Source organism: Bombina bombina, chromosome 5 (assembly GCF_027579735.1).
Source record: "Bombina bombina isolate aBomBom1 chromosome 5, aBomBom1.pri, whole genome shotgun sequence".
NCBI lineage: Eukaryota > Metazoa > Chordata > Amphibia > Anura > Bombinatoridae > Bombina > Bombina bombina.
Window position 1 is genome coordinate 464,335,838 of NC_069503.1, and position 27,873 is coordinate 464,363,710.

Consider the following 27,873-nt stretch of genomic DNA (forward strand, 5'->3'; position numbering starts at 1 on the left):
TCTTGAACGATGGAACCTTGAGAAACTTGTTTAAGATCTTGAGATCTAAGATTGGTCTGAACGTTCCCTCTTTTTTGGGAACTATGAACAGATTGGAGTAGAACCCCATCCCTTGTTCTCTTAGTGGAACAGGATGAATCACTCCCATTTTTAACAGGTCTTCTACACAATGTAAGAACGCCTGTCTTTTTATGTGGTCTGAAGACAACTGAAACCTGTGGAACCTCCCCCTTGGGGGAAGTCCCTTGAATTCCAGAAGATAACCCTGGGAGACTATTTCTAGCGCCCAAGGATCCAGAACATCTCTTGCCCAAGCCTGAGCGAAGAGAGAGAGTCTGCCCCCCACCAGATCCGGTCCCGGATCGGGGGCCAATATTTCATGCTGTCTTGGTAGCAGTGGCAGGTTTCTTGGCCTGCTTTCCCTTGTTCCAGCCTTGCATTGGTCTCCAAGCTGGCTTGGCTTGAGAAGTATTACCCTCTTGCTTAGAGGACGTAGCACTTTGGGCTGGTCCGTTTTTACGAAAGGGACGAAAATTAGGTCTATTTTTCGCCTTGAAAGGCCGATCCTGAGGAAGGGCGTGGCCCTTACCCCCAGTGATATCAGAGATAATCTCTTTCAAGTCAGGGCCAAACAGCGTTTTCCCCTTGAAAGGAATGTTTAGTAGCTTGTTCTTGGAAGACGCATCAGCCGACCAAGATTTCAACCAAAGCGCTCTGCGCGCCACAATAGCAAACCCAGAATTCTTAGCCGCTAACCTAGCCAATTGCAAAGTGGCGTCTAGGGTGAAAGAATTAGCCAATTTGAGAGCATTGATTCTGTCCATAATCTCCTCATAAGGAGGAGAATCACTATCGAGCGCCTTTATCAGCTCATCAAACCAGAAACATGCGGCTGTAGTGACAGGGACAATGCATGAAATTGGTTGTAGAAGGTAACCCTGCTGAACAAACATCTTTTTAAGCAAACCTTCTAATTTTTTATCCATAGGATCTTTGAAAGCACAACTATCCTCTATGGGTATAGTGGTGCGTTTGTTTAAAGTAGAAACCGCTCCCTCGACCTTGGGGACTGTCTGCCATAAGTCCTTTCTGGGGTCGACCATAGGAAACAATTTTTTAAATATGGGGGGAGGGACGAAAGGAATACCGGGCCTTTCCCATTCTTTATTAACAATGTCCGCCACCCGCTTGGGTATAGGAAAAGCTTCTGGGAGCCCCGGCACCTCTAGGAACTTGTCCATTTTACATAGTTTCTCTGGGATGACCAACTTTTCACAATCATCCAGAGTGGATAATACCTCCTTAAGCAGAATGCGGAGATGTTCCAACTTAAATTTAAATGCAATTACATCAGGTTCAGCCTGTTGAGAAATGTTCCCTGAATCAGTAATTTCTCCCTCAGACAAAACCTCCCTGGCCCCCTCAGATTGGGTTAGGGGCCCTTCAGAGATATTAATATCAGCGTCGTCATGCTCTTCAGTAACTAAAACAGAGCAGCCACGCTTACGCTGACAAGGGTTCATTTTGGCTAAAATGTTTTTGACAGAATTATCCATTACAGCCGTTAATTGTTGCATAGTAAGGAGTATTGGCGCGCTAGATGTACTAGGGGCCTCCTGAGTGGGCAAGACTCGTGTAGACGAAGGAGGGAATGATGCAGTACCATGCTTACTCCCCTCACTTGAGGAATCATCTTGGGCATCATTGTCATTATCACATAAATCACATTTATTTAAATGAACAGGAATTCTGGCTTCCCCACATTCAGAACACAGTCTATCTGGTAGTTCAGACATGTTAAACAGGCATAAACTTGATAATAAAGTACAAAAAACGTTTTAAAATAAAACCGTTACTGTCACTTTAAATTTTAAACTGAACACACTTTATTACTGCAATTGCGAAAAAACATGAAGGAATTGTACAAAATTCACCAAATTTTCACCACAGTGTCTTAAAGCCTTAAAAGTATTGCACACCAAATTTGGAAGCTTTAACCCTTAAAATAACGGAACCGGAGCCGATTTAACACTTTAACCCCTTTACAGTCCCTGGTATCTGCTTTGCTGAGACCCAACCAAACCCAAAGGGGAATACGATACCAAATGACGCCTTCAGAAAGTCTTTTCTAAGTATCAGAGCTCCTCTCACATGCGACTGCATGCCATGCCTCTCAAAAACAAGTGCGCCACACCGGCGCGAAAATGAGGCTCTGCTTATGCTTTGGGAAAGCCCCTAAGAAATAAGGTGTCTAATACAGTGCCTGCCGATATTATAATATCAATATACCCAGATAAAATGATTCCTCAAGGCTAAATATGTGTTAATAATGAATCGATTTAGCCCAGAAAAGTCTACAGTCTTAATAAGCCCTTGTGAAGCCCTTATTAACCATCGTAATAAACATGGCTTACCGGATCCCATAGGGAAAATGACAGCTTCCAGCATTACATCGTCTTGTTAGAATGTGTCATACCTCAAGCAGCAAGAGACTGCACACTGTTCCCCCAACTGAAGTTAATTGCTCTCAACAGTCCTGTGTGGAACAGCCATGGATTTTAGTTACGGTTGCTAAAATCATTTTCCTCATACAAACAGAAATCTTCATCTCTTTTCTGTTTCTGAGTAAATAGTACATACCAGCACTATTTCAAAATAACAAACTCTTGATTGAATAATAAAAACTACAGTTAAACACTAAAAAACTCTAAGCCATCTCCGTGGAGATGTTGCCTGTACAACGGCAAAGAGAATGACTGGGGTAGGCGGAGCCTAGGAGGGATCATGTGACCAGCTTTGCTGGGCTCTTTGCCATTTCCTGTTGGGGAAGAGAATATCCCACAAGTAAGGATGACGCCGTGGACCGGACACACCTATGTTGGAGAAAATAAATTATCAGACCTGATTAAAAAAAAAACCAGGGCGGGCCGTGGACCGGACACACCGTTGGAGAAAGTAATTTATCAGGTAAACATAAATTCTGTTTTCTCCAACATAGGTGTGTCCGGTCCACGGCGTCATCCTTACTTGTGGGAACCAATACCAAAGCTTTAGGACACGGATGAAGGGAGGGAGCAAATCAGGTCACCTAAATGGAAGGCACCACGGCTTGCAAAACCTTTCTCCCAAAAATAGCCTCAGAAGAAGCAAAAGTATCAAACTTGTAAAATTTGGTAAAAGTGTGCAGTGAAGACCAAGTCGCTGCCTTACATATCTGATCAACAGATGCCTCGTTCTTGAAGGCCCATGTGGAAGCCACAGCCCTAGTGGAATGAGCTGTGATTCTTTCAGGAGGCTGCCGTCCGGCAGTCTCATAAGCCAATCTGATGATGCTTTTAATCCAAAAAGAGAGAGAGGTAGAAGTTGCTTTTTGACCTCTCCTTTTACCAGAATAAACAACAAACAAGGAAGATGTTTGTCTAAAATCCTTTGTAGCATCTAAATAGAATTTTAGAGCGCGAACAACATCCAAATTGAACAACAAACGTTCCTTCTTTGAAACTGGATTCGGACACAAAGAAGGCACGACTATCTCCTGGTTAATGTTTTTGTTAGAAACAACTTTCGGAAGAAAACCAGGTTTAGTACGTAAAACCACCTTATCTGCATGGAACACCAGATAAGGAGGAGAACACTGCAGAGCAGATAATTCTGAAACTCTTCTAGCAGAAGAAATTGCAACCAAAAACAAAACTTTCCAAGATAATAACTTAATATCAACGGAATGTAAGGGTTCAAACGGAACCCCCTGAAGAACTGAAAGAACTAAATTGAGACTCCAGGGAGGAGTCAAAGGTTTGTAAACAGGCTTGATTCTAACCAGAGCCTGAACAAAGGCTTGAACATCTGGCACAGCTGCCAGCTTTTTGTGAAGTAACACAGACAAGGCAGAAATCTGTCCCTTCAAGGAACTTGCAGATAATCCTTTCTCCAATCCTTCTTGAAGAAAGGATAGAATCTTAGGAATTTTTACCTTGTCCCAAGGGAATCCTTTAGATTCACACCAACAGATATATTTTTTCCATATTTTGTGGTAAATTTTTCTAGTTACAGGCTTTCTGGCCTGAACAAGAGTATCAATAACAGAATCTGAGAACCCTCGCTTTGATAAGATCAAGCGTTCAATCTCCAAGCAGTCAGTTGGAGTGAGACCAGATTCGGATGTTCGAACGGACCTTGAACAAGAAGGTCTCGTCTCAAAGGTAGCTTCCATGGTGGAGCCGATGACATATTCACCAGGTCTGCATACCAAGTCCTGCGTGGCCACGCAGGAGCTATCAAGATCACCGATGCCCTCTCCTGATTGATCCTGGCTACCAGCCTGGGGATGAGAGGAAACGGCGGGAATACATAAGCTAGTTTGAAGGTCCAAGGTGCTACTAGTGCATCTACTAGAGTCGCCTTGGGATCCCTGGATCTGGACCCGTAGCAAGGAACCTTGAAGTTCTGACGAGAGGCCATCAGATCCATGTCTGGAATGCCCCACAGTTGAGTAATGTGGGCAAAGATTTCCGGATGGAGTTCCCACTCCCCCGGATGTAATGTCTGACGACTCAGAAAATCCGCTTCCCAATTTTCCACTCCTGGGATGTGGATTGCAGACAAGTGGCAGGAGTGAGTCTCCGCCCATTGAATGATTTTGGTCACTTCTTCCATCGCCAGGGAACTCCTTGTTCCCCCCTGATGGTTGATGTACGCAACAGTCGTCATGTTGTCTGATTGAAACCGTATGAACTTGGCCTTTGCTAGCTGAGGCCAAGCCTTGAGAGCATTGAGTATCGCTCTCAGTTCCAGAATATTTATCGGTAGAAGAGATTCTTCCCGAGACCAAAGACCCTGAGCTTTCAGGAGTCCCCAGACCGCGCCCCAGCCCATCAGACTGGCGTCGGTCGTGACAATGACCCACTCTGGTCTGCGGAAGCTCATCCCCTGTGACAGGTTGTCCAGGGACAGCCACCAACGGAGTGAATCTCTGGTCCTCTGATTTACTTGTATCGTCGAAGACAAGTCTGTATAGTCCCCATTCCACTGACTGAGCATGCACAGTTGTAATGGTCTTAGATGAATGCGCGCAAAAGGAACTATGTCCATTGCCGCTACCATCAAACCTATTACTTCCATGCACTGCGCTATGGAAGGAAGAGGAACGGAATGAAGTATTTGACAAGAGTTTAGAAGTTTTGTTTTTCTGGCCTCTGTCAGAAAAATCCTCATGTCTAAGGAGTCTATTATTGTTCCCAAGAAGGGAACCCTCGTTGACGGAGATAGAGAACTCTTTTCTACGTTCACTTTCCATCCGTGAGATCTGAGAAAGGCCAGGACAATGTCCGTGTGAGCCTTTGCTAGAGGAAGGGACGACGCTTGAATCAGAATGTCGTCCAAGTAAGGTACTACTGCAATGCCCCTTGGTCTTAGCACCGCTAGAAGGGACCCTAGTACCTTTGTGAAAATCCTTGGAGCAGTGGCTAATCCGAACGGAAGTGCCACGAACTGGTAATGCTTGTCCAGGAATGCGAACCTTAGGAACCGATGATGTTCCTTGTGGATAGGAATATGTAGATACGCATCCTTTAAATCCACCGTGGTCATGAATTGACCTTCCTGGATGGAAGGAAGAATTGTTCGAATGGTTTCCATTTTGAACGATGGAACCTTGAGAAACTTGTTTAGGATCTTGAGATCTAAGATTGGTCTGAACGTTCCCTCTTTTTTGGGAACTACGAACAGATTGGAGTAGAACCCCATCCCTTGTTCTCCTAATGGAACAGGATGAATCACTCCCATTTTTAACAGGTCTTCTACACAATGTAAGAATGCCTGTTTTTTTATGTGGTCTGAAGACAATTGAGACCTGTGGAACCTCCCCCTTGGGGGAAGCCCTTTGAAATCCAGAAGATAACCTTGGGAGACTATTTCTAGCGCCCAAGGATCCAGAACATCTCTTGCCCAAGCCTGAGCGAAGAGAGAGAGTCTGCCCCCCACCAGATCCGGTCCCGGATCGGGGGCCAACATCTCATGCTGTCTTGGTAGCAGTGGCAGGTTTCTTGGCCTGCTTTCCCTTGTTCCAGCCTTGCATTGGTCTCCAGGCTGGCTTGGCTTGAGAAGTATTACCCTCTTGCTTAGAGGACGTAGCACTTGGGGCTGGTCCGTTTCTACGAAAGGGACGAAAATTAGGTTTATTTTTGGCCTTGAAAGACCTATCCTGAGGAAGGGCGTGGCCCTTGCCCCCAGTGATATCAGAGATAATCTCTTTCAAGTCAGGGCCAAACAGCGTTTTCCCCTTGAAAGGAATGTTAAGCAATTTGTTCTTGGAAGACGCATCCGCTGACCAGGATTTTAACCAAAGCGCTCTGCGCGCCACAATAGCAAACCCAGAATTTTTCGCCGCTAACCTAGCCAATTGCAAAGTGGCGTCTAGGGTGAAAGAATTAGCCAATTTAAGAGCACGGATTCTGTCCATAATCTCCTCATAAGAAGGAGAATTACTAGTGATCGCCTTTTCTAGCTCATCGAACCAGAAACACGCGGCTGTAGTGACAGGGACAATGCATGAAATTGGTTGTAGAAGGTAACCTTGCTGAACAAACATCTTTTTAAGCAAACCTTCTAATTTTTTATCCATAGGATCTTTGAAAGCACAACTATCTTCTATGGGTATAGTGGTGCGTTTGTTTAGAGTAGAAACCGCCCCCTCGACCTTGGGGACTGTCTGCCATAAGTCCTTTCTGGGGTCGACCATAGGAAACAATTTTTTAAATATGGGGGGAGGGACGAAAGGTATACCGGGCCTTTCCCATTCTTTAGTTACAATGTCCGCCACCCGCTTGGGTATAGGAAAAGCTTCGGGGGGCCCCGGGACCTCTAGGAACTTGTCCATTTTACATAGTTTCTCTGGGATGACCAAATTCTCACAATCATCCAGAGTGGATAACACCTCCTTAAGCAGAGCGCGGAGATGTTCCAACTTAAATTTAAATGTAATCACATCAGGTTCAGCTTGTTGAGAAATTTTCCCTGAATCTGAAATTTCTCCCTCAGACAAAACCTCCCTGGCCCCCTCAGACTGGTGTAGGGGCCCTTCAGAAACAATATCATCAACGTCCTCATGCTCTTCAGTATTTTCTAAAACAGAGCAGTCGCGCTTTCGCTGATAAGTGGGCATTTTGGCTAAAATGTTTTTGATAGAATTATCCATTACAGCCGTTAATTGTTGCATAGTAAGGAGTATTGGCGCGCTAGATGTACTAGGGGCCTCTTGTGTGGGCAAGTCTGGTGTAGACGAAGGAGGGGATGATGCAGTACCATGCTTACTCCCCTCACTTGAGGAATCATCTTGGGCATCATTTTCTCTAAATTTTGTGTCACATAAATCACATCTATTTAAATGAGAAGGGACCTTGGCTTCCCCACATTCAGAACACAGTCTATCTGGCAGTTCAGACATGTTAAACAGGCATAAACTTGATAACAAAGTACAAAAAACGTTTTAAAATAAAACCGTTACTGTCACTTTAAATTTTAAACTGAACACACTTTATTACTGCAATTGCGAAAAAGTATGAAGGAATTGTTCAAAATTCACCAAAATTTCACCACAGTGTCTTAAAGCCTTAAAAGTATTGCACACCAAATTTGGAAGCTTTAACCCTTAAAATAACGGAACCGGAGCCGTTTTTATATTTAACCCCTTTACAGTCCCTGGTATCTGCTTTGCTGAGACCCAACCAAGCCCAAAGGGGAATACGATACCAAATGACGCCTTCAGAAAGTCTTTTCTATGTATCAGAGCTCCTCACACATGCATCTGCATGTCATGCTTCTCAAAAACAAGTGCGCAATACAGGCGCGAAAATGAGACTCTGCCTATGATTAGGGAAAGCCCCTAGAGAATAAGGTGTCCAATACAGTGCCTGCCGGTTATTTTACAAAATTCCCAAGATTAAAATAATTCCTCAAGGCTATGGAGTATAAAATATGTTTATATATAAATCGATTTAGCCCAGAAAATGTCTACAGTCTTAAAAAGCCCTTGTGAAGCCCATATTTACTGTCTGTAATAAAATGGCTTACCGGATCCCATAGGGAAAATGACAGCTTCCAGCATTACATCGTCTTGTTAGAATGTGTCATACCTCAAGCAGCAAAAGTCTGCTCACTGTTCCCCCAACTGAAGTTAATACCTCTCAACAGTCCTGTGTGGAACAGCCATCGATTTTAGTAACGGTTGCTAAAATCATTTTCCTCTTACAAACAGAAATCTTCATCTCTTTTCTGTTTCAGAGTAAATAGTACATACCAGCACTATTTTAAAATAACAAACTCTTGATTGAATAATAAAAACTACAGTTAAACACTAAAAAACTCTAAGCCATCTCCGTGGAGATGTTGCATGTACAACGGCAAAGAGAATGACTGGGGAAGGCGGAGCCTAGGAGGGATCATGTGACCAGCTTTGCTGGGCTCTTTGCCATTTCCTGTTGGGGAAGAGAATATCCCACAAGTAAGGATGACGCCGTGGACCGGACACACCTATGTTGGAGAAATATGCATTTATTGTATCTAATGAAAACAAATAATGCTATCACTGACCAAAAAAAGGCAGAATAATTTGAATAAAACTCCAAAAACCAGTTCCTAAAAATGGAACTGGAAGAAATACCCCAGAAGATTCCAGGTCTGAGCAGCGCTTGAACCCCATGGGTGCCCAGCCATGCTTCAACAGTACCCAAAATATATAGGACCGAAACACACTTAAAGTGTTAGCCTTACTGGAATAAAATCAAAGAAATTTGGACCGAATAGAAATAAATTTCAAATAAGTCTTAACCTGCCCCTTGCCAGCCAAGCTGGAATACGGCACGTACATCGCAATTTTAGGGAGCTGATTTCGAACTGAAAAATTTCCAATTTAAAAACATGTTACTTGGGAAAGAATTCAGGAATTCGTTCCTTAATAAGAACAACCAAACTAGTATAAGCTTAAAATTTTAGTCTTAGAACTCAATCTTGAAGCCCAGAGTAACAGTTAAGAATTGAATCCAATTATAAAAAAAATAATTGCTTATCTTAGAACAAAAGAAATATGGATTTTTAAAAATCACAAAATTCTTCTAGCTAAAAATAGCTAAAGACATAGATTAACCCTCATTTGCAAATGAAATTATTAGCATGATAGTCCAGTTAAAAGACCAGTCAATACAGAGGACTTGCATAATCAAAACAACAAGACAAATGCAACAGCACCTAGTCTAGTAAATGTTGTCCCTTAACAATGCTAAAATAAATCATAATCTGATACTTGAACTTAAAGTAAACAGAACAAAATGAAGCAATTGCAACATCCAAATAAATTACAGGACCAAGAAAAGTACCTGAAACTAAATAATTTTCCATAAATAAGATACAACCATCTAAAGGAAAATAAATACTATTTTGCTATAGAAACAATAGCATAATTAGTAGGAGTAGAGATAGCCCCAATAAATTGGAGAACCCTCTAAATTGAATTTAACTGCTGGCAAAGAATATAGTTTAAAACCTTTGAAGAAGGAATAAAAGAAAAATCTCAGCCTATTCCATTCCCTAGTATGAGGAATTGGAAAGAAAAACCTCTGAAAACACAGAAGAATAAATAAGCAGAAATAGTGTTAGCTAGTCTTGAAAAAGAACTAGTTACGTTAATATCCAAAATAAACAACACCTTTTCAACAAAGAACAAATGTACTTTAATAAAAAAATAATAAAAAAGTAGATTTGTTAGTGTCAATATCTGATGAAGAAAATTCTGAATGAGAAAAAAACATCATCAGAGAAGGATAAATCAGTATGTTGTTGGTCATTTGAAACTTCAATAATTAGAAAAGAAGTGAAAAAGACCTAAAAAATTTTATTAGAAGGCACGATGTCAGACAAAGCCTTTAAAATAGAATCAGAAAAATATTTCTTATAAATCTTCTAAATATTTCTTGTACATAAGATGTAAAAAGAATGGCAATATATAAAGCATAAATACTAATGGATTCTGCATGTAAAAGTTTATCATAATAACTTATTACAAACCATAGCTAAAGATAAATATTCATAACATTTAAAATAAATGAACTTAGCTTTGGTAGGACTGAACTCAGTCAAGCGTTTTTCCAGAAGTAGCTTTTGATCCAGGGTCAATCTGAGACATCTTGCAATATGTAATAGAAAAAACAACATATAAAGCAAAATCTATCAAAATTCCTTAAATGACAGTTTCAGGAATGGGAAAAAATGCCAATGAACAAGCTTCTAGCAACCAGAAGCAAATAAACAATGAGACTTAAATAATGTGGAGACAATAGTGACGCCCATATTTTTTAGCGCCAAAAAAGACGCCCACACTATTTGGCGCCTAAATGCTTTGGCACCAAAAATGACGCCACATCCGGTAACGCCGACATCTTTGGTGCAAAAAAAAGTAAAAAAAAAGACGCACATACAAACAACTTCCGGTGACAAGTATGACGCCGGAAATGACTAAGAAATTTTTTTTTTCGCCAAAAAAGTCCGCGCCAAGAATGACGCAATAAAATGAAGCATTTTCAGCCCCCGCGAGCCTAACAGCCCACAGGAAAAAAAAGTCAAATTTTAAAGGTAAGAAAAATTTAATATTCAAATGCATTATCCCAAATAATGAAACTGACTGTCTGAAATAAGGAATATTGAACATCCTGAATCAAGGCAAATAAATGTTTAAACACATATATTTAGAACTTTATATAAAAGTGCCCAACCATAGCTTAGAGTGTCACAGAAAATAAGACTTACTTACCCCAGGACACTCATCTACATATAGTAGAAAGCCAAACCAGTACTGAAACGAGAATCAGTAGAGGTAATGGTATATATAAGAGTATATCGTTGATCTGAAAAGGGAGGTAAGAGATGAATCTCTACGACCGATAACAGAGAACCTATGAAATAGACCCCGTAGAAGGAGATCATTGAATTCAAATAGGCAATACTCTCTTCACATCCCTCTGACATTCACTGCACGCTGAGAGGAAAACCGGGCTCCAGCCTGCTGTGGAGCGCATATCAACGAAGAATCTAGCACAAACTTACTTCACCACCTCCACGGGAGGCAAAGTTTGTAAAAACTGAATTGTGGGTGTGGTGAGTGGTGTATTTATAGGCATTTTAAGGTTTGGGAAACTTTGCCCCTCCTGGTAGGAATGTATATCCCATACGTCACTAGCTCATGGACTCTTGCTAATTACATGAAAGAAAGAATGTATTGTAAGGATAAGTTCTGATTTATCAATATGCAGATGAGACACAAGCCTATGAACCAGAGGCATAACTTAACCTCACTGGACCCTGAGCAAGGGTGCAATAGGGCCCCCCATTTCAATAGCTCCATGTCTGGCTGTTTGCAATCAACAAAAGTTGAGCTAGCAGTCACAAAAGGAGCAAAAACAAAATGTATGCTTACCTGATAAATTTCTTTCTTTCCGGATATGGAGAGTCCTCAACGTCATCAATTACTAGTGGGAATATTACTCCTGGCCAGCAGGAGGAGGCAAAGAGCACCACAGCAAAGCTGTTGAGTGTCACTCCCCTACCCATAATCCCCAGTCATTGAACCGAAGGGAAATGGAAAAAGGAATAACACAAAGGTGTAGAGGTGCCTGAGGTTAAGTAAAAAATAACTGTCTTAAGTAAGGTAAGCATAAATTTTGTTTTCTTTCCTAAGATATGAGAGAGTCCACAACATCATCAATTACTAGTGAGAAACAATACCCAAGCTAGAGGACACGGGATGACTAGGAAGGGAAAACAAGACAGGCAGACCTAAACAGAAGGCACCACCGATTGAAGAACCTTTCTCAAAAAAGAAGTCTCAGCCAAAGCAAAAGTATCAGATTTGGAAAATTTGGAAAAAGTATGCAGAGAGGACCAAGTTGCAGCCTTGCAAATCTGTTCCACAGAAGCTTAATGTTTGAAAGCCCAAGAAGAGGAGACAGCCCTCGTGGAATGAGCTGTAATTCTCTCAGGAGGCTGCTGACCAGTAGTCTCATAAGCAAAACTGATTATACTTTTCAACCAGAGGGAAAGGGAAGTAGCAGTAGCCTTCAGACCTTTAGTCGCTTAAAGGGACAGTATACACTCATTTTCATATAACTGCATGTAATAGACACTACTATAAAGAATAAGATGCACAGATACTGATATAAAAATCCAGTATAAAACTGTTTAAAAACTTACTTAGAAGCTGTCAGTTTGGCTCTGTTGAAAAGGTAGCTGGAAAGCCCACTGCAAGTGGCAAATAAGACACTGCCCCCCTCCCCCACCTTTTACATATGAAAAGACTCTTTACACAAACAGGAGCAAGCTGGAGAAGGTAGCTGACAGTATCCACATAAAACTTTGGGGCTTGGTTAGGAGTCTGAAAATCAGAGCAATGTTATTTAAAAATAAGCAAAACTATACATTTATTTAAAAAAAAAAAAACTTTATGGGCTATATAAATAGATCTACAAAACATATATGCAAAGAAAAAATGAGTGTATAATGTCCCTTTAAAGATAGAATTTTAGAGCAAGCAAAACATCCAAGTTGTGCAACAAATGTTTCTTATGGGAAGAAGGGTTAGGACACAGAAAAGGAACAACAATCTCAAAACAGATTGGGAAAATTAACCTTTCCAATCTGAGAGATCTGGAGCATTTTTTGCGAAAGAAGAGTGGTCCAAAATTCTAGGAGAAAGGTGTAAGAAACTCATTGATGGTTACAGGAAGCAATTGATTTCAGTTATTTTTTTCCAAGGGGTGTGCTACCAAATATTACATTTTGTCCAGTCCATTTTTGGAGTTCTGTGTGGAATGGGTCAGATTTGGCTTTTTTTTTCTCCACTACCAATTTGTAAGTGCAACAATTTTCTGGGTGAAGTGGTGCATACACACACACAGTATATATATATATATATATATATATATATATATATATATATATATATATATATATATATATATATATATATATATATATATATATATATATATATATATATATATACACACATACATATATATATATATATATATATATATATATATATATATATATATATATATATACATATATATATATATACACATACACACACACATATATATATATATATATATATATATATATATATATATATATATATATATATAATTTTTATTTATTTTTGTTGCTAAATCCTGGCCATGTTTTGCTAAATCGTTTCCATACACAATTTAAGAAGAAAAAAAATGCATGACTATTCTGAGGCTTTGTAAGGAAGAAATGGGGAATTATAAAAATTATAAAGAAAGAAAAACCAAACAAGAATAAAATGGAATGGCTTGAGAAAGACTAGATAAAGAGAGAAGTAACAAGGAAATACCTAAGGAATACAGAGTGTAATGGAGGCAAATAAATACATTATAGGCAATGAATAGATTAATTATTTGGAAAAGCTATATAATATTGTACACTGATCAAGCCATCAAGCCATTGATTTAAATTATTGATTTCAGATGGTATTTGCTTAGGTATATTTGCACATTTATTTAAAGTTTATGTCACTTAAAGAAAATGAAAACATATATTACTGTTAGGCAGAGGCAGAACTATAGATAGTGCGAACCTTAGTGAAAGCAGCATGGGACTACTTGACAAATCTGTTATCCCTGTCTTATTAGATCTGCGCAGTACAAATAAGACTCGTTACCACAGCTTTCATTTGTCAATGTGCAGCACTGACTTCCTATTGGCTGAAGTTGTTTGCGGCCATTCAATTTATTGAATTAACTGGGAATCAGGAAGTTTATGATGCGTCTGCATTAATGGAAGTTGCATACGCTCAAATGAGTGAAATATTATTGTTCAAGAGCATATAAAAGCGCTATGTAAACATTTATATTTTTTTGCATGAAAAAGCTCTCTCTAAATCTGTTTATTTTCATTTGAAACTAAGAGGAAATCTACTACAGCTCTAGACAGCTACACACACACAAGCAAAAAAAAAAGTTTAAAAATATATATATATATTACAAAAAATTAAATCTGTAATATATTTAAAATTACCAATTTTGATACAACAAAAAAAACAGAATTTATGTTTACCTGATAAATTACTTTCTCCAACGGTGTGTCCGGTCCACGGCGTCATCCTTACTTGTGGGATATTCTCTTCCCCAACAGGAAATGGCAAAGAGCCCAGCAAAGCTGGTCACATGATCCCTCCTAGGCTCCGCCTACCCCAGTCATTCGACCGACGTTAAGGAGGAATATTTGCATAGGAGAAACCATATGATACCGTGGTGACTGTAGTTAAAGAAAATAAATTATCAGACCTGATTAAAAAACCAGGGCGGGCCGTGGGCCGGACACACCGTTGGGGAAAGTAATTTATAAGGTAAACATAAATTATGTTTTCTCCAACATAGGTGTGTCCGGTCCACGGCGTCATCCTTACTTGTGGGAACCAATACCAAAGCTTTAGGACACGGATGAAGGGAGGGAGCAAATCAGGTCACCTAAATGGAAGGCACCACGGCTTGCAAAACCTTTCTCCCAAAAAATAGCCTCAGAAGAAGCAAAAGTATCAAACTTGTAAAATTTGGTAAAAGTGTGCAGTGAAGACCAAGTCGCTGCCCTACATATCTGATCAACAGAAGCCTCGTTCTTGAAGGCCCATGTGGAAGCCACAGCCCTAGTGGAATGAGCTGTGATTCTTTCAGGAGGCTGCCGTCCGGCAGTCTCGTAAGCCAATCTGATGATGCTTTTAATCCAAAAAGAGAGAGAGGTAGAAGTTGCTTTTTGACCTCTCCTGTTACCAGAATAAACAACAAACAAGGAAGATGTTTGTCTAAAATCCTTTGTAGCATCTAAATAGAATTTTAGAGCGCGAACAACATCCAAATTGTGCAACAAACGTTCCTTCTTCGAAACTGGTTTCGGACACAAAGAAGGCACGACTATCTCCTGGTTAATGTTTTTGTTAGAAACAACTTTTGGAAGAAAACCAGGTTTAGTACGTAAAACCACCTTATCTGCATGGAACACCAGATAAGGAGGAGAACACTGCAGAGCAGATAATTCTGAAACTCTTCTAGCGGAAGAAATTGCAGCCAAAAACAAAACTTTCCAAGATAATAACTTAATATCAACGGAATGTAAGGGTTCAAACGGAACCCCCTGAAGAACTGAAAGAACTAAGTTGAGACTCCAAGGAGGAGTCAAAGGTTTGTAAACAGGCTTGATTCTAACCAGAGCCTGAACAAAGGCTTGAACATCTGGCACAGCTGCCAGCTCTTTGTGAAGTAACACAGACAAGGCAGAAATCTGTCCCTTCAAGGAACTTGCAGATAATCCTTTCTCCAATCCTTCTTGAAGAAAGGATAGAATCCTAGGAATCTTTACCTTGTCCCAAGGGAATCCTTTAGATTCACACCAACAGATATATTTTTTCCATATTTTGTGGTAAATTTTTCTAGTTACAGGCTTTCTGGCCTGAACAAGAGTATCAATAACAGAATCTGAGAACCCTCGCTTTGATAAGATCAAGCGTTCAATCTCCAAGCAGTCAGCTGGAGTAGGACCAGATTCGGATGTTCGAACGGACCTTGAACAAGAAGGTCTCGTCTCAAAGGTAGCTTCCATGGTGGAGCCGATGACATATTCACCAGATCTGCCTACCAAGTCCTGCGTGGTTACGCAGGAGCTATCAAGATCACCTACACCCTCTCCTGATTGATCCTGGCTACCAGCCTGGGGATGAGAGGAAACGGCGGGAATACATAAGCTAGGTTGAAGGTCCAAGGTGCTACTAGTGCATCTACTAGAGTCGCCTTGGGATCCCTGGATCTGGACCCGTAGCAAGGAACCTTGAAGTTCTGACGAGAGGCCATCAGATCCATGTCTGGAATGCCCCACAGTTGAGTGATTTGGGCAAAGATTTCCGGATGGAGTTCCCACACCCCCGGATGCAATGTCTGACGAATCAGAAAATCCGCTTCCCAAGTTTCCACTCCTGGGATGTGGATTGCAGACAGGTGGCAGGAGCGAGTCTCCGCCCATTGAATGATTTTGGTCACTTCTTCCATCGCCAGGGAACTCCTTGTTCCCCCCTGATGGTTGATGTACGCAACAGTCGTCATGTTGTCTGATTGAAACCGTATGAACTTGGCCCTCGCTAGCTGAGGCCAAGCCTTGAGAGCATTGAATATCGCTCTCAGTTCCAGAATATTTATCGGTAGAAGAGATTCTTCCCGAGACCAAAGACCCTGAGCTTTCAGGGATCCCCAGACCGCGCCCCAGCCCATCAGACTGGCGTCGGTCGTGACAATGACCCACTCTGGTCTGCGGGAGGTCACCCCTTGCGACAGGTTGTCCAGGGACAGCCACCAACGGAGTGAGTCTCTGGTCCTCTGATTTACTTGTATCTTCGGAGACAAGTCTGTATAGTCCCCATTCCACTGACTGAGCATACACAATTGAAATGGTCTTAGATGAATGCGCGCAAAAGGAACTATGTCCATTGCCGCTACCATCAAACCTATCACTTCCATGCACTGCGCTATGGAAGGAAGAGGAACGGAAGGAAGTATCCGACAAGAGTTTAGAAGTTTTGGTTTTCTGGTCTCTGTCAGAAAAATCCTCATTTCTAAGGAGTCTATTATTGTTCCCAAGAAGGGAACTCTTGTCGACGGAGATAGAGAACTCTTTTCCACGTTCACTTACCATCCGTGAGATCCGAGAAAGGCCAGGACTATGTCCGTGTGAGCCTTTGCTTGAGGAAGGGACGACGCTTGAATCAGAATGTCGTCCAAGTAAGGTACTACAGCAATGCCCCTTGGTCTTAGCACCGCCAGAAGGGACCCCAGTACCTTTGTGAAAATCCTTGGAACAGTGGCTAATCCGAAAGGAAGCGCCACGAACTGGTAATGCTTGTCCAGGAATGCGAACCTTAGGAACCGATGATGTTCCTTGTGGACAGGAATATGTAGATACGCATCCTTTAAATCCACCGTGGTCAAGAATTGACCTTCCTGGATGGAAGGATTGTTCGAATGGTTTCCATTTTGGACGATGGAACCTTGAGAAACTTGTTTAGGATCTTGAGATCTAAGATTGGTCTGAACGTTCCCTCTTTTTTGGGAACTACGAACAGATTGGAGTAGAACCCCATCCCTCGTTCTTTTAATGGAACAGGATGAATCACTTCCAGAAGATAACCTTGGAAGACTATTTCTAGCGCCCAAGGATCCAGAACATCTCTTGCCCAAGCCTGAGTGAAGAGAGAGAGTCTGCCCCCCACCAAATCCGGTCCCGGATCGGGGGCCCGCATCTCATGCTGTCTTGGGAGCAGTGGCAGGTTTCTTGGCCTGCTTTCCTTTGTTCCAGCCTTGCCTTGGTCTCCAGGCTGGATTGGCTTGAGAAGTATTACCCTCCTGCTTAGAGGACGTAGCACTTGGGGCTGGTCCGTTTCTGCGAAAGGGACGAAAATTAGGTTTATTTTTGGCCTTGAAAGACCTATTCTGAGGAAGGGCGCGGCCCTTGCCCCCAGTGATATCAGAGATAAACTCTTTCAAGTCAGGGCCAAACAGTGTTTTCCCCTTGAAAGGAATGTCAAACAATTTGTTCTTGGAAGACGCATCCGCTGACCAAGATTTTAACCAAAGCGCTCTGCGCGCCACAATAGCAAACCCAGAATTTTTCGCCGCTAACCTAGCCAATTGCAAGGTGGCGTCTAGGGTGAAAGAATTAGCCAATTTAAGAGCACGAATTCTGTCCATAATCTCCTCATAAGAAGAAGAATTACTAATAATCGCCTTTTCTAGCTCATCTCACCAGAAACACGCGGCTGTAGTGACAGGGACAATGCATGCAATTGGTTGTAGAAGGTAACCTTGCTGAACAAACATCTTTTTTAGCAAACCTTCTAATTTTTTATCCATAGGATCTTGGAAAGCACAACTATCTTCTATGGGTATAGTGGTGCGCTTGTTTAGAGTAGAAACCGCCCCCTCGACCTTGGGGACTGTCTGCCATAAGTCCTTTCTGGGGTCGACTATAGGAAACAATTTTTTAAATATGGGGGGAGGTACGAAAGGTACACCGGGCCTGTCCCATTCTTTATTAACAATGTACGCCACCCGCTTGAGTATAGGAAAAGCTTCGGGGGGCCCCGGGGCCTCTAGGAACTTGTCCATTTTACTTAGTGTTTCTGGAATAACCAGATAATCACAATCATCCAAATTGGATAACACCTCCTTAAGCAGAGCGCGGAGATGTTCCAACTTAAATTTAAAAGTAATCACATCAGGTTCAGCTTGTTGAGAAATTTTTCCTGAATCTGAAATTTCTCCCTCAGACAAAACCTCCCTGGCCCCCTCAGACTGGTGTAGGGGCCCTTCAGAAACAATATCATCAGCGTCCTCATGCTCTTCAGTATTTTCTAAAACAGAGCAGTCGCGCTTTCGCTGATAAGTGGGCATATTGGCTAAAATGTTTTGATAGAATTATCCATTACAGCCGTTAATTGTTGCATAGTAAGGAGTATTGGCGCGCTAGATGTACTAGGGGCCTCCTGTATGGGCAAAACTGGTGTAGACGAAGGAGGGGATGATGCAGTACCATGCTTACTCCCCTCACTTGAGGAATCATCTTGGGCATCATTTTTACTAAAAAAATTTTATGACATAAATCACATCTATTTAAATGAGAAGGAACCTTGGCTTCCCCACAGTCAGAACACAATCTATCTGGTAGTTCAGACATGTTAAACAGGCATACACTTGATAACAAAGCACAAAAAACGTTTTAAAATAAAACCGTTACTGTCACTTTAAATTTTAAACTGAACACACTTTATTACTGCAATTGCGAAAAAGTATGAAGGAATTGTTCAAAATTCACCAAAATTTCACCACAGTGTCTTAAAGCCTTAAAAGTATTGCACACCAAATTTGGAAGCTTTAACCCTTAAAATAACGGAACCGGAGCCGTTTTTATATTTAACCCCTTTACAGTCCCTGGAATCTGCTTTGCTGAGACCCAACCAAGCCCAAAGGGGAATACGATACCAAATAATGCCTTCAGAAAGACTTTTCTATGTATCAGAGCTCCACACACATGCAGCTGCATGTCATGCTGTTCTCAAAAACAAGTGCGCCATACCGGCGCGAAAATGAGGCTCTGACTATGATTAGGGAAAGCCCCAATAGAGTAAAGTGTCTAAAACAGTGCCTGCCGATATTATTTTACAAAAAATACCCAGATTAAATAATTCCTCAAGGCTAAATATGTGTAAATATGATCGATTTAGCCCAGAAAATGTCTACAGTCTTAATAAGCCCTTGTGAAGCCCTTATTTACTGTGTGAATAAAATGGCTTACCGGATCCCATAGGGAAAATGACAGCTTCCAGCATTACATCGTCTTGTTAGAATGTGTCATACCTCAAGCAGCAAAAGACTGCTCACTGTTCCCCCAACTGAAGTTAATTCCTCTCAACAGTCCTGTGTGGAACAGCCATGGATTTTAGTAACGGTTGCTAAAATCATTTTCCTCATACAAACAGAAATCTTCATCTCTTTTCTGTTTCAGAGTAAATAGTACATACCAGCACTATTTTAAAATAACAAACTCTTGATTGAATAATAAAAACTACAGTTAAACACTAAAAAACTCTAAGCCATCTCCGTGGAGATGTTGCCTGTACAACGGCAAAGAGAATGACTGGGGTAGGCGGAGCCTAGGAGGGATCATGTGACCAGCTTTGCTGGGCTCTTTGCCATTTCCTGTTGGGGAAGAGAATATCCCACAAGTAAGGATGACGCCGTGGACCGGACACACCTATGTTGGAGAAATTAAAGAGACATTGTACACTAAAATGATGTTTATTTAAATTATACATGCCTAACTACTATTGTCTATCTAGATCATTTTGTCAATAACAGTATATAATTTATATTTTTAATACTTTCACACTATTTAAACTTCCCCAGCCAAGCCCCAATTAGTCAGAATCAAATATATGTTCTGTACCAGCTCCCAGCTCCTATGTGCACGCGCCCTCATTTATAGAGTCACACCCGTGAAAGGTACACCTGTGATTATGATCTGGTACAAACAACTGCACAGCGGATCCCTGTGGCTTTATGTTAGCTCTGATCCCTAACCCCTTCAAGTCACCATCAGCCAAAGCGTTACTGCAAAGGAATAAATGTCCGCCTTTGCCGTGACCGGCTCTCCTCTCAGCACCTCTGGGACCGTCAAATCCAAAATAAACGTTCATGATTCAAATAGGGCATGTCATTTTAAACAACTTTCCAATTTACTTTTATCACCCATTTTGCTTTGTTCTCTTGGTATTCTTAGTTAAAAACTAAAACCTAGGTAGGCTCATATGCTAATTTCTTAGACCTTGAAGCCTGCCTCTAATCTGAATGCATTTTCACAGTTTTTCACCACTAGAGGGTGTTAGTTAATGTGTGTCATATAGATAACATTGAGCTCACGCATGTAAAGTTACCTAGGAGTCAGCACTGATTGGCTAAAATGCAAGTCTATCAAAAGAACTGAAATAAGGGGGCAGTTTGCAGAAGCTTAGATACAAGGTAATTATAGAGGTAAATTGTGTATTATTATAACTGTGTTGGCTATGCAAAACTGGGGAATGGGTAATAAAGGGATTATCTTTTTAAACAACAAAAATTCTGGTGTTGACTGTCCCTTTAAATTACAAAAGGTTTTTCACTACTTAGCCGCACACATCTAATACAATTGAAAAAAAAACATAATTTAAGCTTACCTGATAAATTTATTTCTCTTGTGATGTATCGAGTCCACGGATTCATCCTTTACTTGTGGGATATTCTCCTCTCCTACAAGAAGTGGGAAAGAGAGCACCCACAGCAGAGCTGTCTACATAGCTCCCCCCTTAGCTCCACCCCCCAGTCATTCGACCGAAGGCTAGGAAGAAAAAGGAGAAACCATAGGGTGCAGTGGTGACTGAAAGTTTTAAAATAAAAATATATATGCCTGTCTTAAAAAAACAGGGCGGGCCGTGGACTCGATACATCACAAGATAAATAAATTTATCAGGTAAGCATAAATTATGTTTTCTCTTGTAAGATGTATCAGGTCCACGGATTCATCCTTACTTGTGGGATACCAATACCAAAGCTTTAGGACACGGATGAAGGGAGGGACAAGACAGGAACCTTAAACGGAAGGCACCACTGCTTGAAGAACCTTTCTCCCAAAAATAGCCTCTGAAGAAGCAAAAGTATCGAATTTGTAAAATTTGGAAAAAGTATGAAGCGAAGACCGAGTCGCCGCCTTACAAATCTGTTCAACAGAAGCCTCATTTTTAAAAGCCCATGTGGAAGCCACAGCTCTAGTAGAATGAGCAGTAATTCTTTCAGGAGGCTGCTGTCCAGCAGTCTCATAGGCCAAACGGATGATGCTTTTCAGCCAAAAAGAAAGATAGGTAGCCGTAGCCCTTTGACCTCTCCGTTTACCAGAATAAACAACAGATAAAGAAGATGTTTGATGGAAATCTTTATTTGCTTGTAAGTAGAACTTTAAAGCACGAACCACATCAAGATTGTGTAACAGAAATTCCTTCTTAGATGAAGGATTAGGACACAAAGAAGGAACCACAATCTCTTGATTGATATTCTTATTAGAAACAACCTTAGGAAGAAACCCAGGTTTGGTACGTAAAACCACCTTATCTGCATGGAAAACAAGGTAAGGGGAATCACATTGTAAAGCAGATAGCTCAGAAACTCTTTGAGCCGAAGAGATAGCTACTAAAAACAAAACTTTCCAAGATAGAAGCTTACTATCTATGGAATGCATAGGTTCAAACGGAACCCCTTGAAGTACTTTAAGAACTAAGTTTAGGCTCCATGGCGGAGCAACAGGTTTAAATACAGGCTTGATTCTGACCAAAAACTGACTAAATGCTTTAACGTCTGTGACATCTGCCAGACGTTTGTGAAGTAGAATAGACAAAGCAGATATTTGTAATTTTAGGGAACTAGCAGATAATCCCTTCTCCAAACCTTCTTGGAGAGAAGACAATATTCTAGGAATCATAATCTTACTCCACGAGTAACCTTTGGATTCACAGCAATAAAGATATTTGCGCCAAATCTTATGATAAATCTTCCTGGTGACAGGCTTTCTAGCCGGAATCAGGGTATCGATGACCGATTCAGAGAAACCATGCTTTGATAAAATCATGCGTTCAATCTCCAAGCAGTCAGACGCAGAGAAATTAGATTTCGATGCGTGAACGGACCTTGGATTAGAAGGTCCCGCCACATTGGCAGAGTCCACGGTGGAACCGAGGACATGTCCACTAGGTCTGCATACCAAGTCCTGCGTGGCCACGCAGGTGCTATCAAAATTACCGAAGCTCTCTCCTGCTTGATTCTGGCAACCAGACGTGGGAGGAGAGGAAACGGTGGAAATACATAGACCAGATTGAAGGACCAAGGCACTGCTAGAGCATCTATCAGTACCGCCTTGGGATCCCGGGACCTGGACCCGTAACGAGGAAGTTTGGCATTCTGACGAGACGCCATCAGATCCAATTCTGGTGTGCCCCATAGCTGAATCAGCTGGGCAAATACCTCCGGATGGAGCTCCCACTCCCTCGGATGAAAAGTCTGACGACTTAGAAAATCTGTCTCCCAGTTCTCTACTCCTGGTATGTGGATTGCTGAGAGATGACAAGAGTGATCCTCTGCCTACCGGATTATTTTGGCTACCTCCATCATTGCTAGAGAACTCCTTGTTCCTCCCTGATGATTGATATAAGCTACAGTCGTGATGTTGTCCGACTGAAACCTGATGAATTTGGCCGCAGCAAGCTGAGGCCACGCCTGAAGTGCATTGAATATCGCTCTCAGTTCTAGAATGTTTATCGGAAGGAGAGCTTCCTCCCGAGACCATAAGCCCTGTGCTTTCAGGGAGATCCAGACTGCACCCCAGCCTAGCAGGCTGGCATCTGTCATTACAATGAGCCACACTGGCCTGCGGAAGCACATTCCCTGAGACAGGTGGTCCTGAGACAACCACCAGAGAAGAGAATATCTGGTCTCCTGGGCCAGATGCAGTTGAGGAGATAAATCTGCATAATCCCCATTCCACTGTTTGAGCATGCATAGTTGCAGTGGTCTGAGGTGTAGACGGGCAAAAGGAACTATGTCCATTGCCGCTACCATGAGTCCGATTACCTCCATACACTGAGCCACTGTTGGCCGAGGAATGGAATGAAGAGCTGGGCAAGTGGTTAAGAGTTTTAACTTGCTGACCTCCGTCAGAAATATTTTCATTTCTACCGAGTCTATCAGAGTCCCTAGGAAGGAAACTCTTGTAAGAGGGAAGAGAGAACTTTTTTATGTTCACCTTCCACCCGTGAGATCTCAGAAAAGCCAAAATGATGTCCGTGTGAGACTTGGCTAGCTGGAAAGTCGACGCCTGAATTAGGATGTCGTCTAGATAAGGCACCACTGCTATGCCCCGTGGTCGTAGAACCGCCAGAAGGGACAAAAGCACTTTTGTGAAAATTCTGGGAGCCGTGGCCAACCCTCAGGAAAGGGCCACAAACTAGTAATGCCTGTTTAGAAAGGCAAATCTGAGGAATTGATGATCTCTGTGAATAGGGATGTGTAGATAGGCATCCTTTAAGTCCACGGTAGTCATATATTGACCCCCCCTGGATCAGAGGTAGAATAGTCCGAATAGTCTCCATATTGAATGATGGAACTTTGAGGAACGTGTTTAGAATTTTGAGATCCAAGATTGGTCTGAAAGTTCCCTCTTTCTTGGGAACCACAAACAGGTTTGAATAAAACCCTAGCCCCAGTTCCTACTTTGGGACTGGGCGGATCACCCCCATGGTATGTAGGTCTTCTACACAGCGTATGAACGCCTCTTTCTTTGTCTGGTTTACAGACAATCGAGAAATGTGAAATCTCCCCCTTGGAAAGGAGCCCTTGAATTCCAGAAGATATCCCTGGGATACAATTTCTAAAGCCCAGGGATCCTGAACATCTCTCGCCCAAGCCTGAGCGAAGAGAGAGAGTCTGCCCCCTACTAGATCCGGTCCCGGATCGGGGGCTACCCCTTCATGCTGTCTTAGAGGCAGCTGCAGGCTTCTTGGCCTGTTTACCCTTGTTCCAAGCCTGGTTAGGTCTTCAGACTGACTTGGATTGGGCAAAATTCCCTTCTTGCTTTGTAGCAGAGGAAGCTGAAGTGGGACCACTCTTAAAGTTCCGAAAGGAACGAAAATTATTTTGTTTGGTCCTCATCTTATTTGATCTATCCTGAGGGAGGGCATGACCTTTCCCTCCAGTGATGTCTGAAATAATCTCTTTCAGTTCAGGCCCGAATAGGGTCTTACCTTTGAAAGAAATATTTAAAAGTTTAGATTTAGATGACACATCAGCAGACCAGGACTTAAGCCATAACGCCCTGCGTGCTAAAATGGCAAAACCTGAATTCTTTGCCGCTAATTTAGCCAGTTGAAAAGCGGCATCTGTAATAAAAGAATTAGCCAACTTCAGGGCCTTAATTCTGTCCATAATTTCCTCTAATGGAGTCTCCATTTGACGAGCCTCTTCTAGAGCCTCAAACTAGAAAGCAGCTGCAGTCGTTACAGGAACAATGCACGCAATAGGTTGGAGAGAAAAACATAATTTATGCTTACCTGATAAATTCCTTTCTTCTGTTGTGTGATCAGTCCACGGGTCATCATTACTTCTGGGATATAACTCCTCCCCAACAGGAAATGCAAGAGGATTCACCCAGCAGAGCTGCATATAGCTCCTCCCCTCTACGTCAGTCCCAGTCATTCGACCAAGAATCAACGAGAAAGGAGTAACCAAGGGTGAAGTGGTGACTGGAGTATAATTTAAAAGATATTTACCTGCCTTAAAAACAGGGCGGGCCGTGGACTGATCACACAACAGAAGAAAGGAATTTATCAGGTAAGCATAAATTATGTTTTCTTCTGTTATGTGTGATCAGTCCACGGGTCATCATTACTTCTGGGATACCAATACCAAAGCAAAAGTACACGGATGACGGGAGGGAAGGCAGGCTCATTATACAGAAGGAACCACTGCCTGAAGAACCTTTCCCCCAAAAATAGCCTCCGAAGAAGCAAAAGTGTCAAATTTGTAAAATTTGGAAAAAGTATGAAGTGAAGACCAAGTTGCAGCCTTGCAAATCTGTTCAACAGAGGCCTCATTCTTAAAGGCCCAAGTGGAAGCCACAGCTCTAGTGGAGTGAGCTGTAATTCTTTCAGGAGGCTGCTGTCCAGCAGTCTCATAGGCTAAACGTATTATGCTACGAAGCCAAAAAGAGAGAGAGGTAGCAGAAGCTTTTTGACCTCTCCTCTGTCCAGAGTAAACGACAAACAAGGAAGAAGTTTGGCGAAAATCTTTAGTTGCCTGCAAGTAGAACTTGAGGGCACGAACTACATCCAGATTGTGTAAAAGACGTTCCTTCTTTGAAGAAGGATTTGGACACAAGGATGGGACAACAATCTCTTGATTGATGTTCCTGTTAGTGACTACCTTAGGTAAGAACCCAGGTTTAGTACGCAGAACTACCTTGTCTGAGTGAAAAATCAGATAAGGGGAATCACAATGTAAGGCTGATAACTCAGAGACTCTTCGAGCCGAGGAAATAGCCATTAAAAACAGAACTTTCCAAGATAACATTTTTATATCAATGGAATGAAGGGGTTCAAACGGAACACCCTGTAAAACGTTAAGAACTAAGTTTAAACTCCATGGTGGAGCAACAGCTTTAAACACAGGCTTGATCCTAGCTAAAGCCTGACAAAAGGACTGGACGTCTGGATTTTCTGACAGACGTCTGTGTAACAAGATGGACAGAGCTGAAATCTGTCCCTTTAATGAACTAGCTGATAAACCCTTTTCTAAACCTTCTTGTAGAAAAGACAGTATCCTAGCGATCCTAACCTTACTCCAGGAGTAACCTTTGGATTCGCACCAGTATAGGTATTTCCGCCATATTTTATGGTAAATCCTTCTGGTAACAGGCTTCCTAGCCTGAATTAGGGTATCAATAACCGACTCAGAAAAACCACGTTTTGATAAAATCAAGCGTTCAATTTCCAAGCAGTCAGCTTCAGAGAAGTTAGATTTTGATGTTTGAATGGACCCTGTATCAGAAGGTCCTGTCTTAGAGGTAGAGACCAAGGCGGACAGGATGACATGTCCACTAGATCTGCATACCAAGTCCTGCGTGGCCATGCAGGTGCTATTAGAATTACTGATGCTCTCTCCTGTTTGATTTTGGCAATCAATCGAGGAAGCAGCGGGAAGGGTGGAAACACATAAGCCATCCTGAAGTTCCAAGGTGCTGTCAAAGCATCTATTAGAACTGCTCCCGGATCCCTGGATCTGGACCCGTAGCGAGGAAGTTTGGCGTTCTGGCGAGACGCCATGAGATCTATCTCTGGTTTGCCCCAACGTCGAAGTATTTGGGCAAAGACCTCCGGATGAAGTTCCCACTCCCCCGGATGAAAAGTCTGGCGACTCAAGAAATCCGCCTCCCAGTTCTCCACTCCCGGGATGTGGATTGCTGACAGGTGGCAAGAGTGAGACTCTGCCCAGCGAATTATCTTTGATACTTCCATCATTGCTAGGGAGCTTCTTGTCCCTCCCTGATGGTTGATGTAAGCTACAGTCGTGATGTTGTCCGACTGAAACCTGATGAACCCCCGAGTTGTTAACTGGGGCCAAGCCAGAAGGGCATTGAGAACTGCTCTCAATTCCAGAATGTTTATTGGAAGGAGACTCTCCTCCTGATTCCATAGTCCCTGAGCCTTCAGAGAATTCCAGACAGCGCCCCAACCTAGTAGGCTGGCGTCTGTTGTTACAATTGTCCAGTCTGGCCTGCTGAATGGCATCCCCCTGGACAGGTGTGGCCGATAAAGCCACCATAGAAGAGAATTTCTGGTCTCTTGATTCAGATTCAGAGTAGGGGACAAATCTGAGTAATCCCCATTCCACTGACTTAGCATGCATAATTGCAGCGGTCTGAGGTGTAGGCGTGCAAAAGGTACTATGTCCATTGCCGCTACCATTAAGCCGATCACCTCCATGCATTGAGCTACTGACGGGTGTTGAATGGAATGAAGGACGCGGCATGCATTTTGAAGCTTTGTTAACCTGTCTTCTGTCAGGTAAATCTTCATTTCTACAGAATCTATAAGAGTCCCCAAGAATGGAACTCTTGTGAGAGGAAAGAGAGAACTCTTCTTTTCGTTCACTTTCCATCCATGCGACCTTAGAAATGCCAGAACTAACTCTGTATGAGACTTGGCAGTTTGAAAGCTTGAAGCTTGAATTAGAATGTCGTCTAGGTACGGAGCTACCGAAATCCCTCGCGGTCTTAGTACCGCTAGAAGGGCACCCAGAACCTTTGTGAAGATTCTTGGAGCCGTAGCCAATCCGAATGGAAGAGCTACAAACTGGTAGTGCCTGTCTAAGAAGGCAAACCTTAGATACCGGTGATGATCTTTGTGGATCGGTATGTGAAGGTAAGCATCCTTTAAATCCACTGTGGTCATGTACTGACCCTCTTGGATCATGGGTAAGATTGTCCGAATAGTTTCCATTTTGAACGATGGAACTCTTAGGAATTTGTTTAGAGTCTTTAAATCTAAGATTGGCCTGAAAGTTCCCTCTTTTTTGGGAACCACAAACAGGTTTGAGTAGAACCCTTGTCCTTGTTCCGACCGCGGAACCGGATGGATCACTCCCATTAATAACAGATCTTGTACGCAGCGTAGAAACGCTTCTTTCTTTA

General features: G+C 42.1%; 1 protein-coding gene across 4 annotated transcripts in view; it reads right to left on the minus strand.

Annotated features, from left to right (window-relative positions):
* TRAK1 (trafficking kinesin protein 1) overlaps nt 1-27,873 on the minus strand; it is a 353,264-nt gene that overhangs the window by 300,779 nt on the left and 24,612 nt on the right. The window lies entirely within an intron of this gene.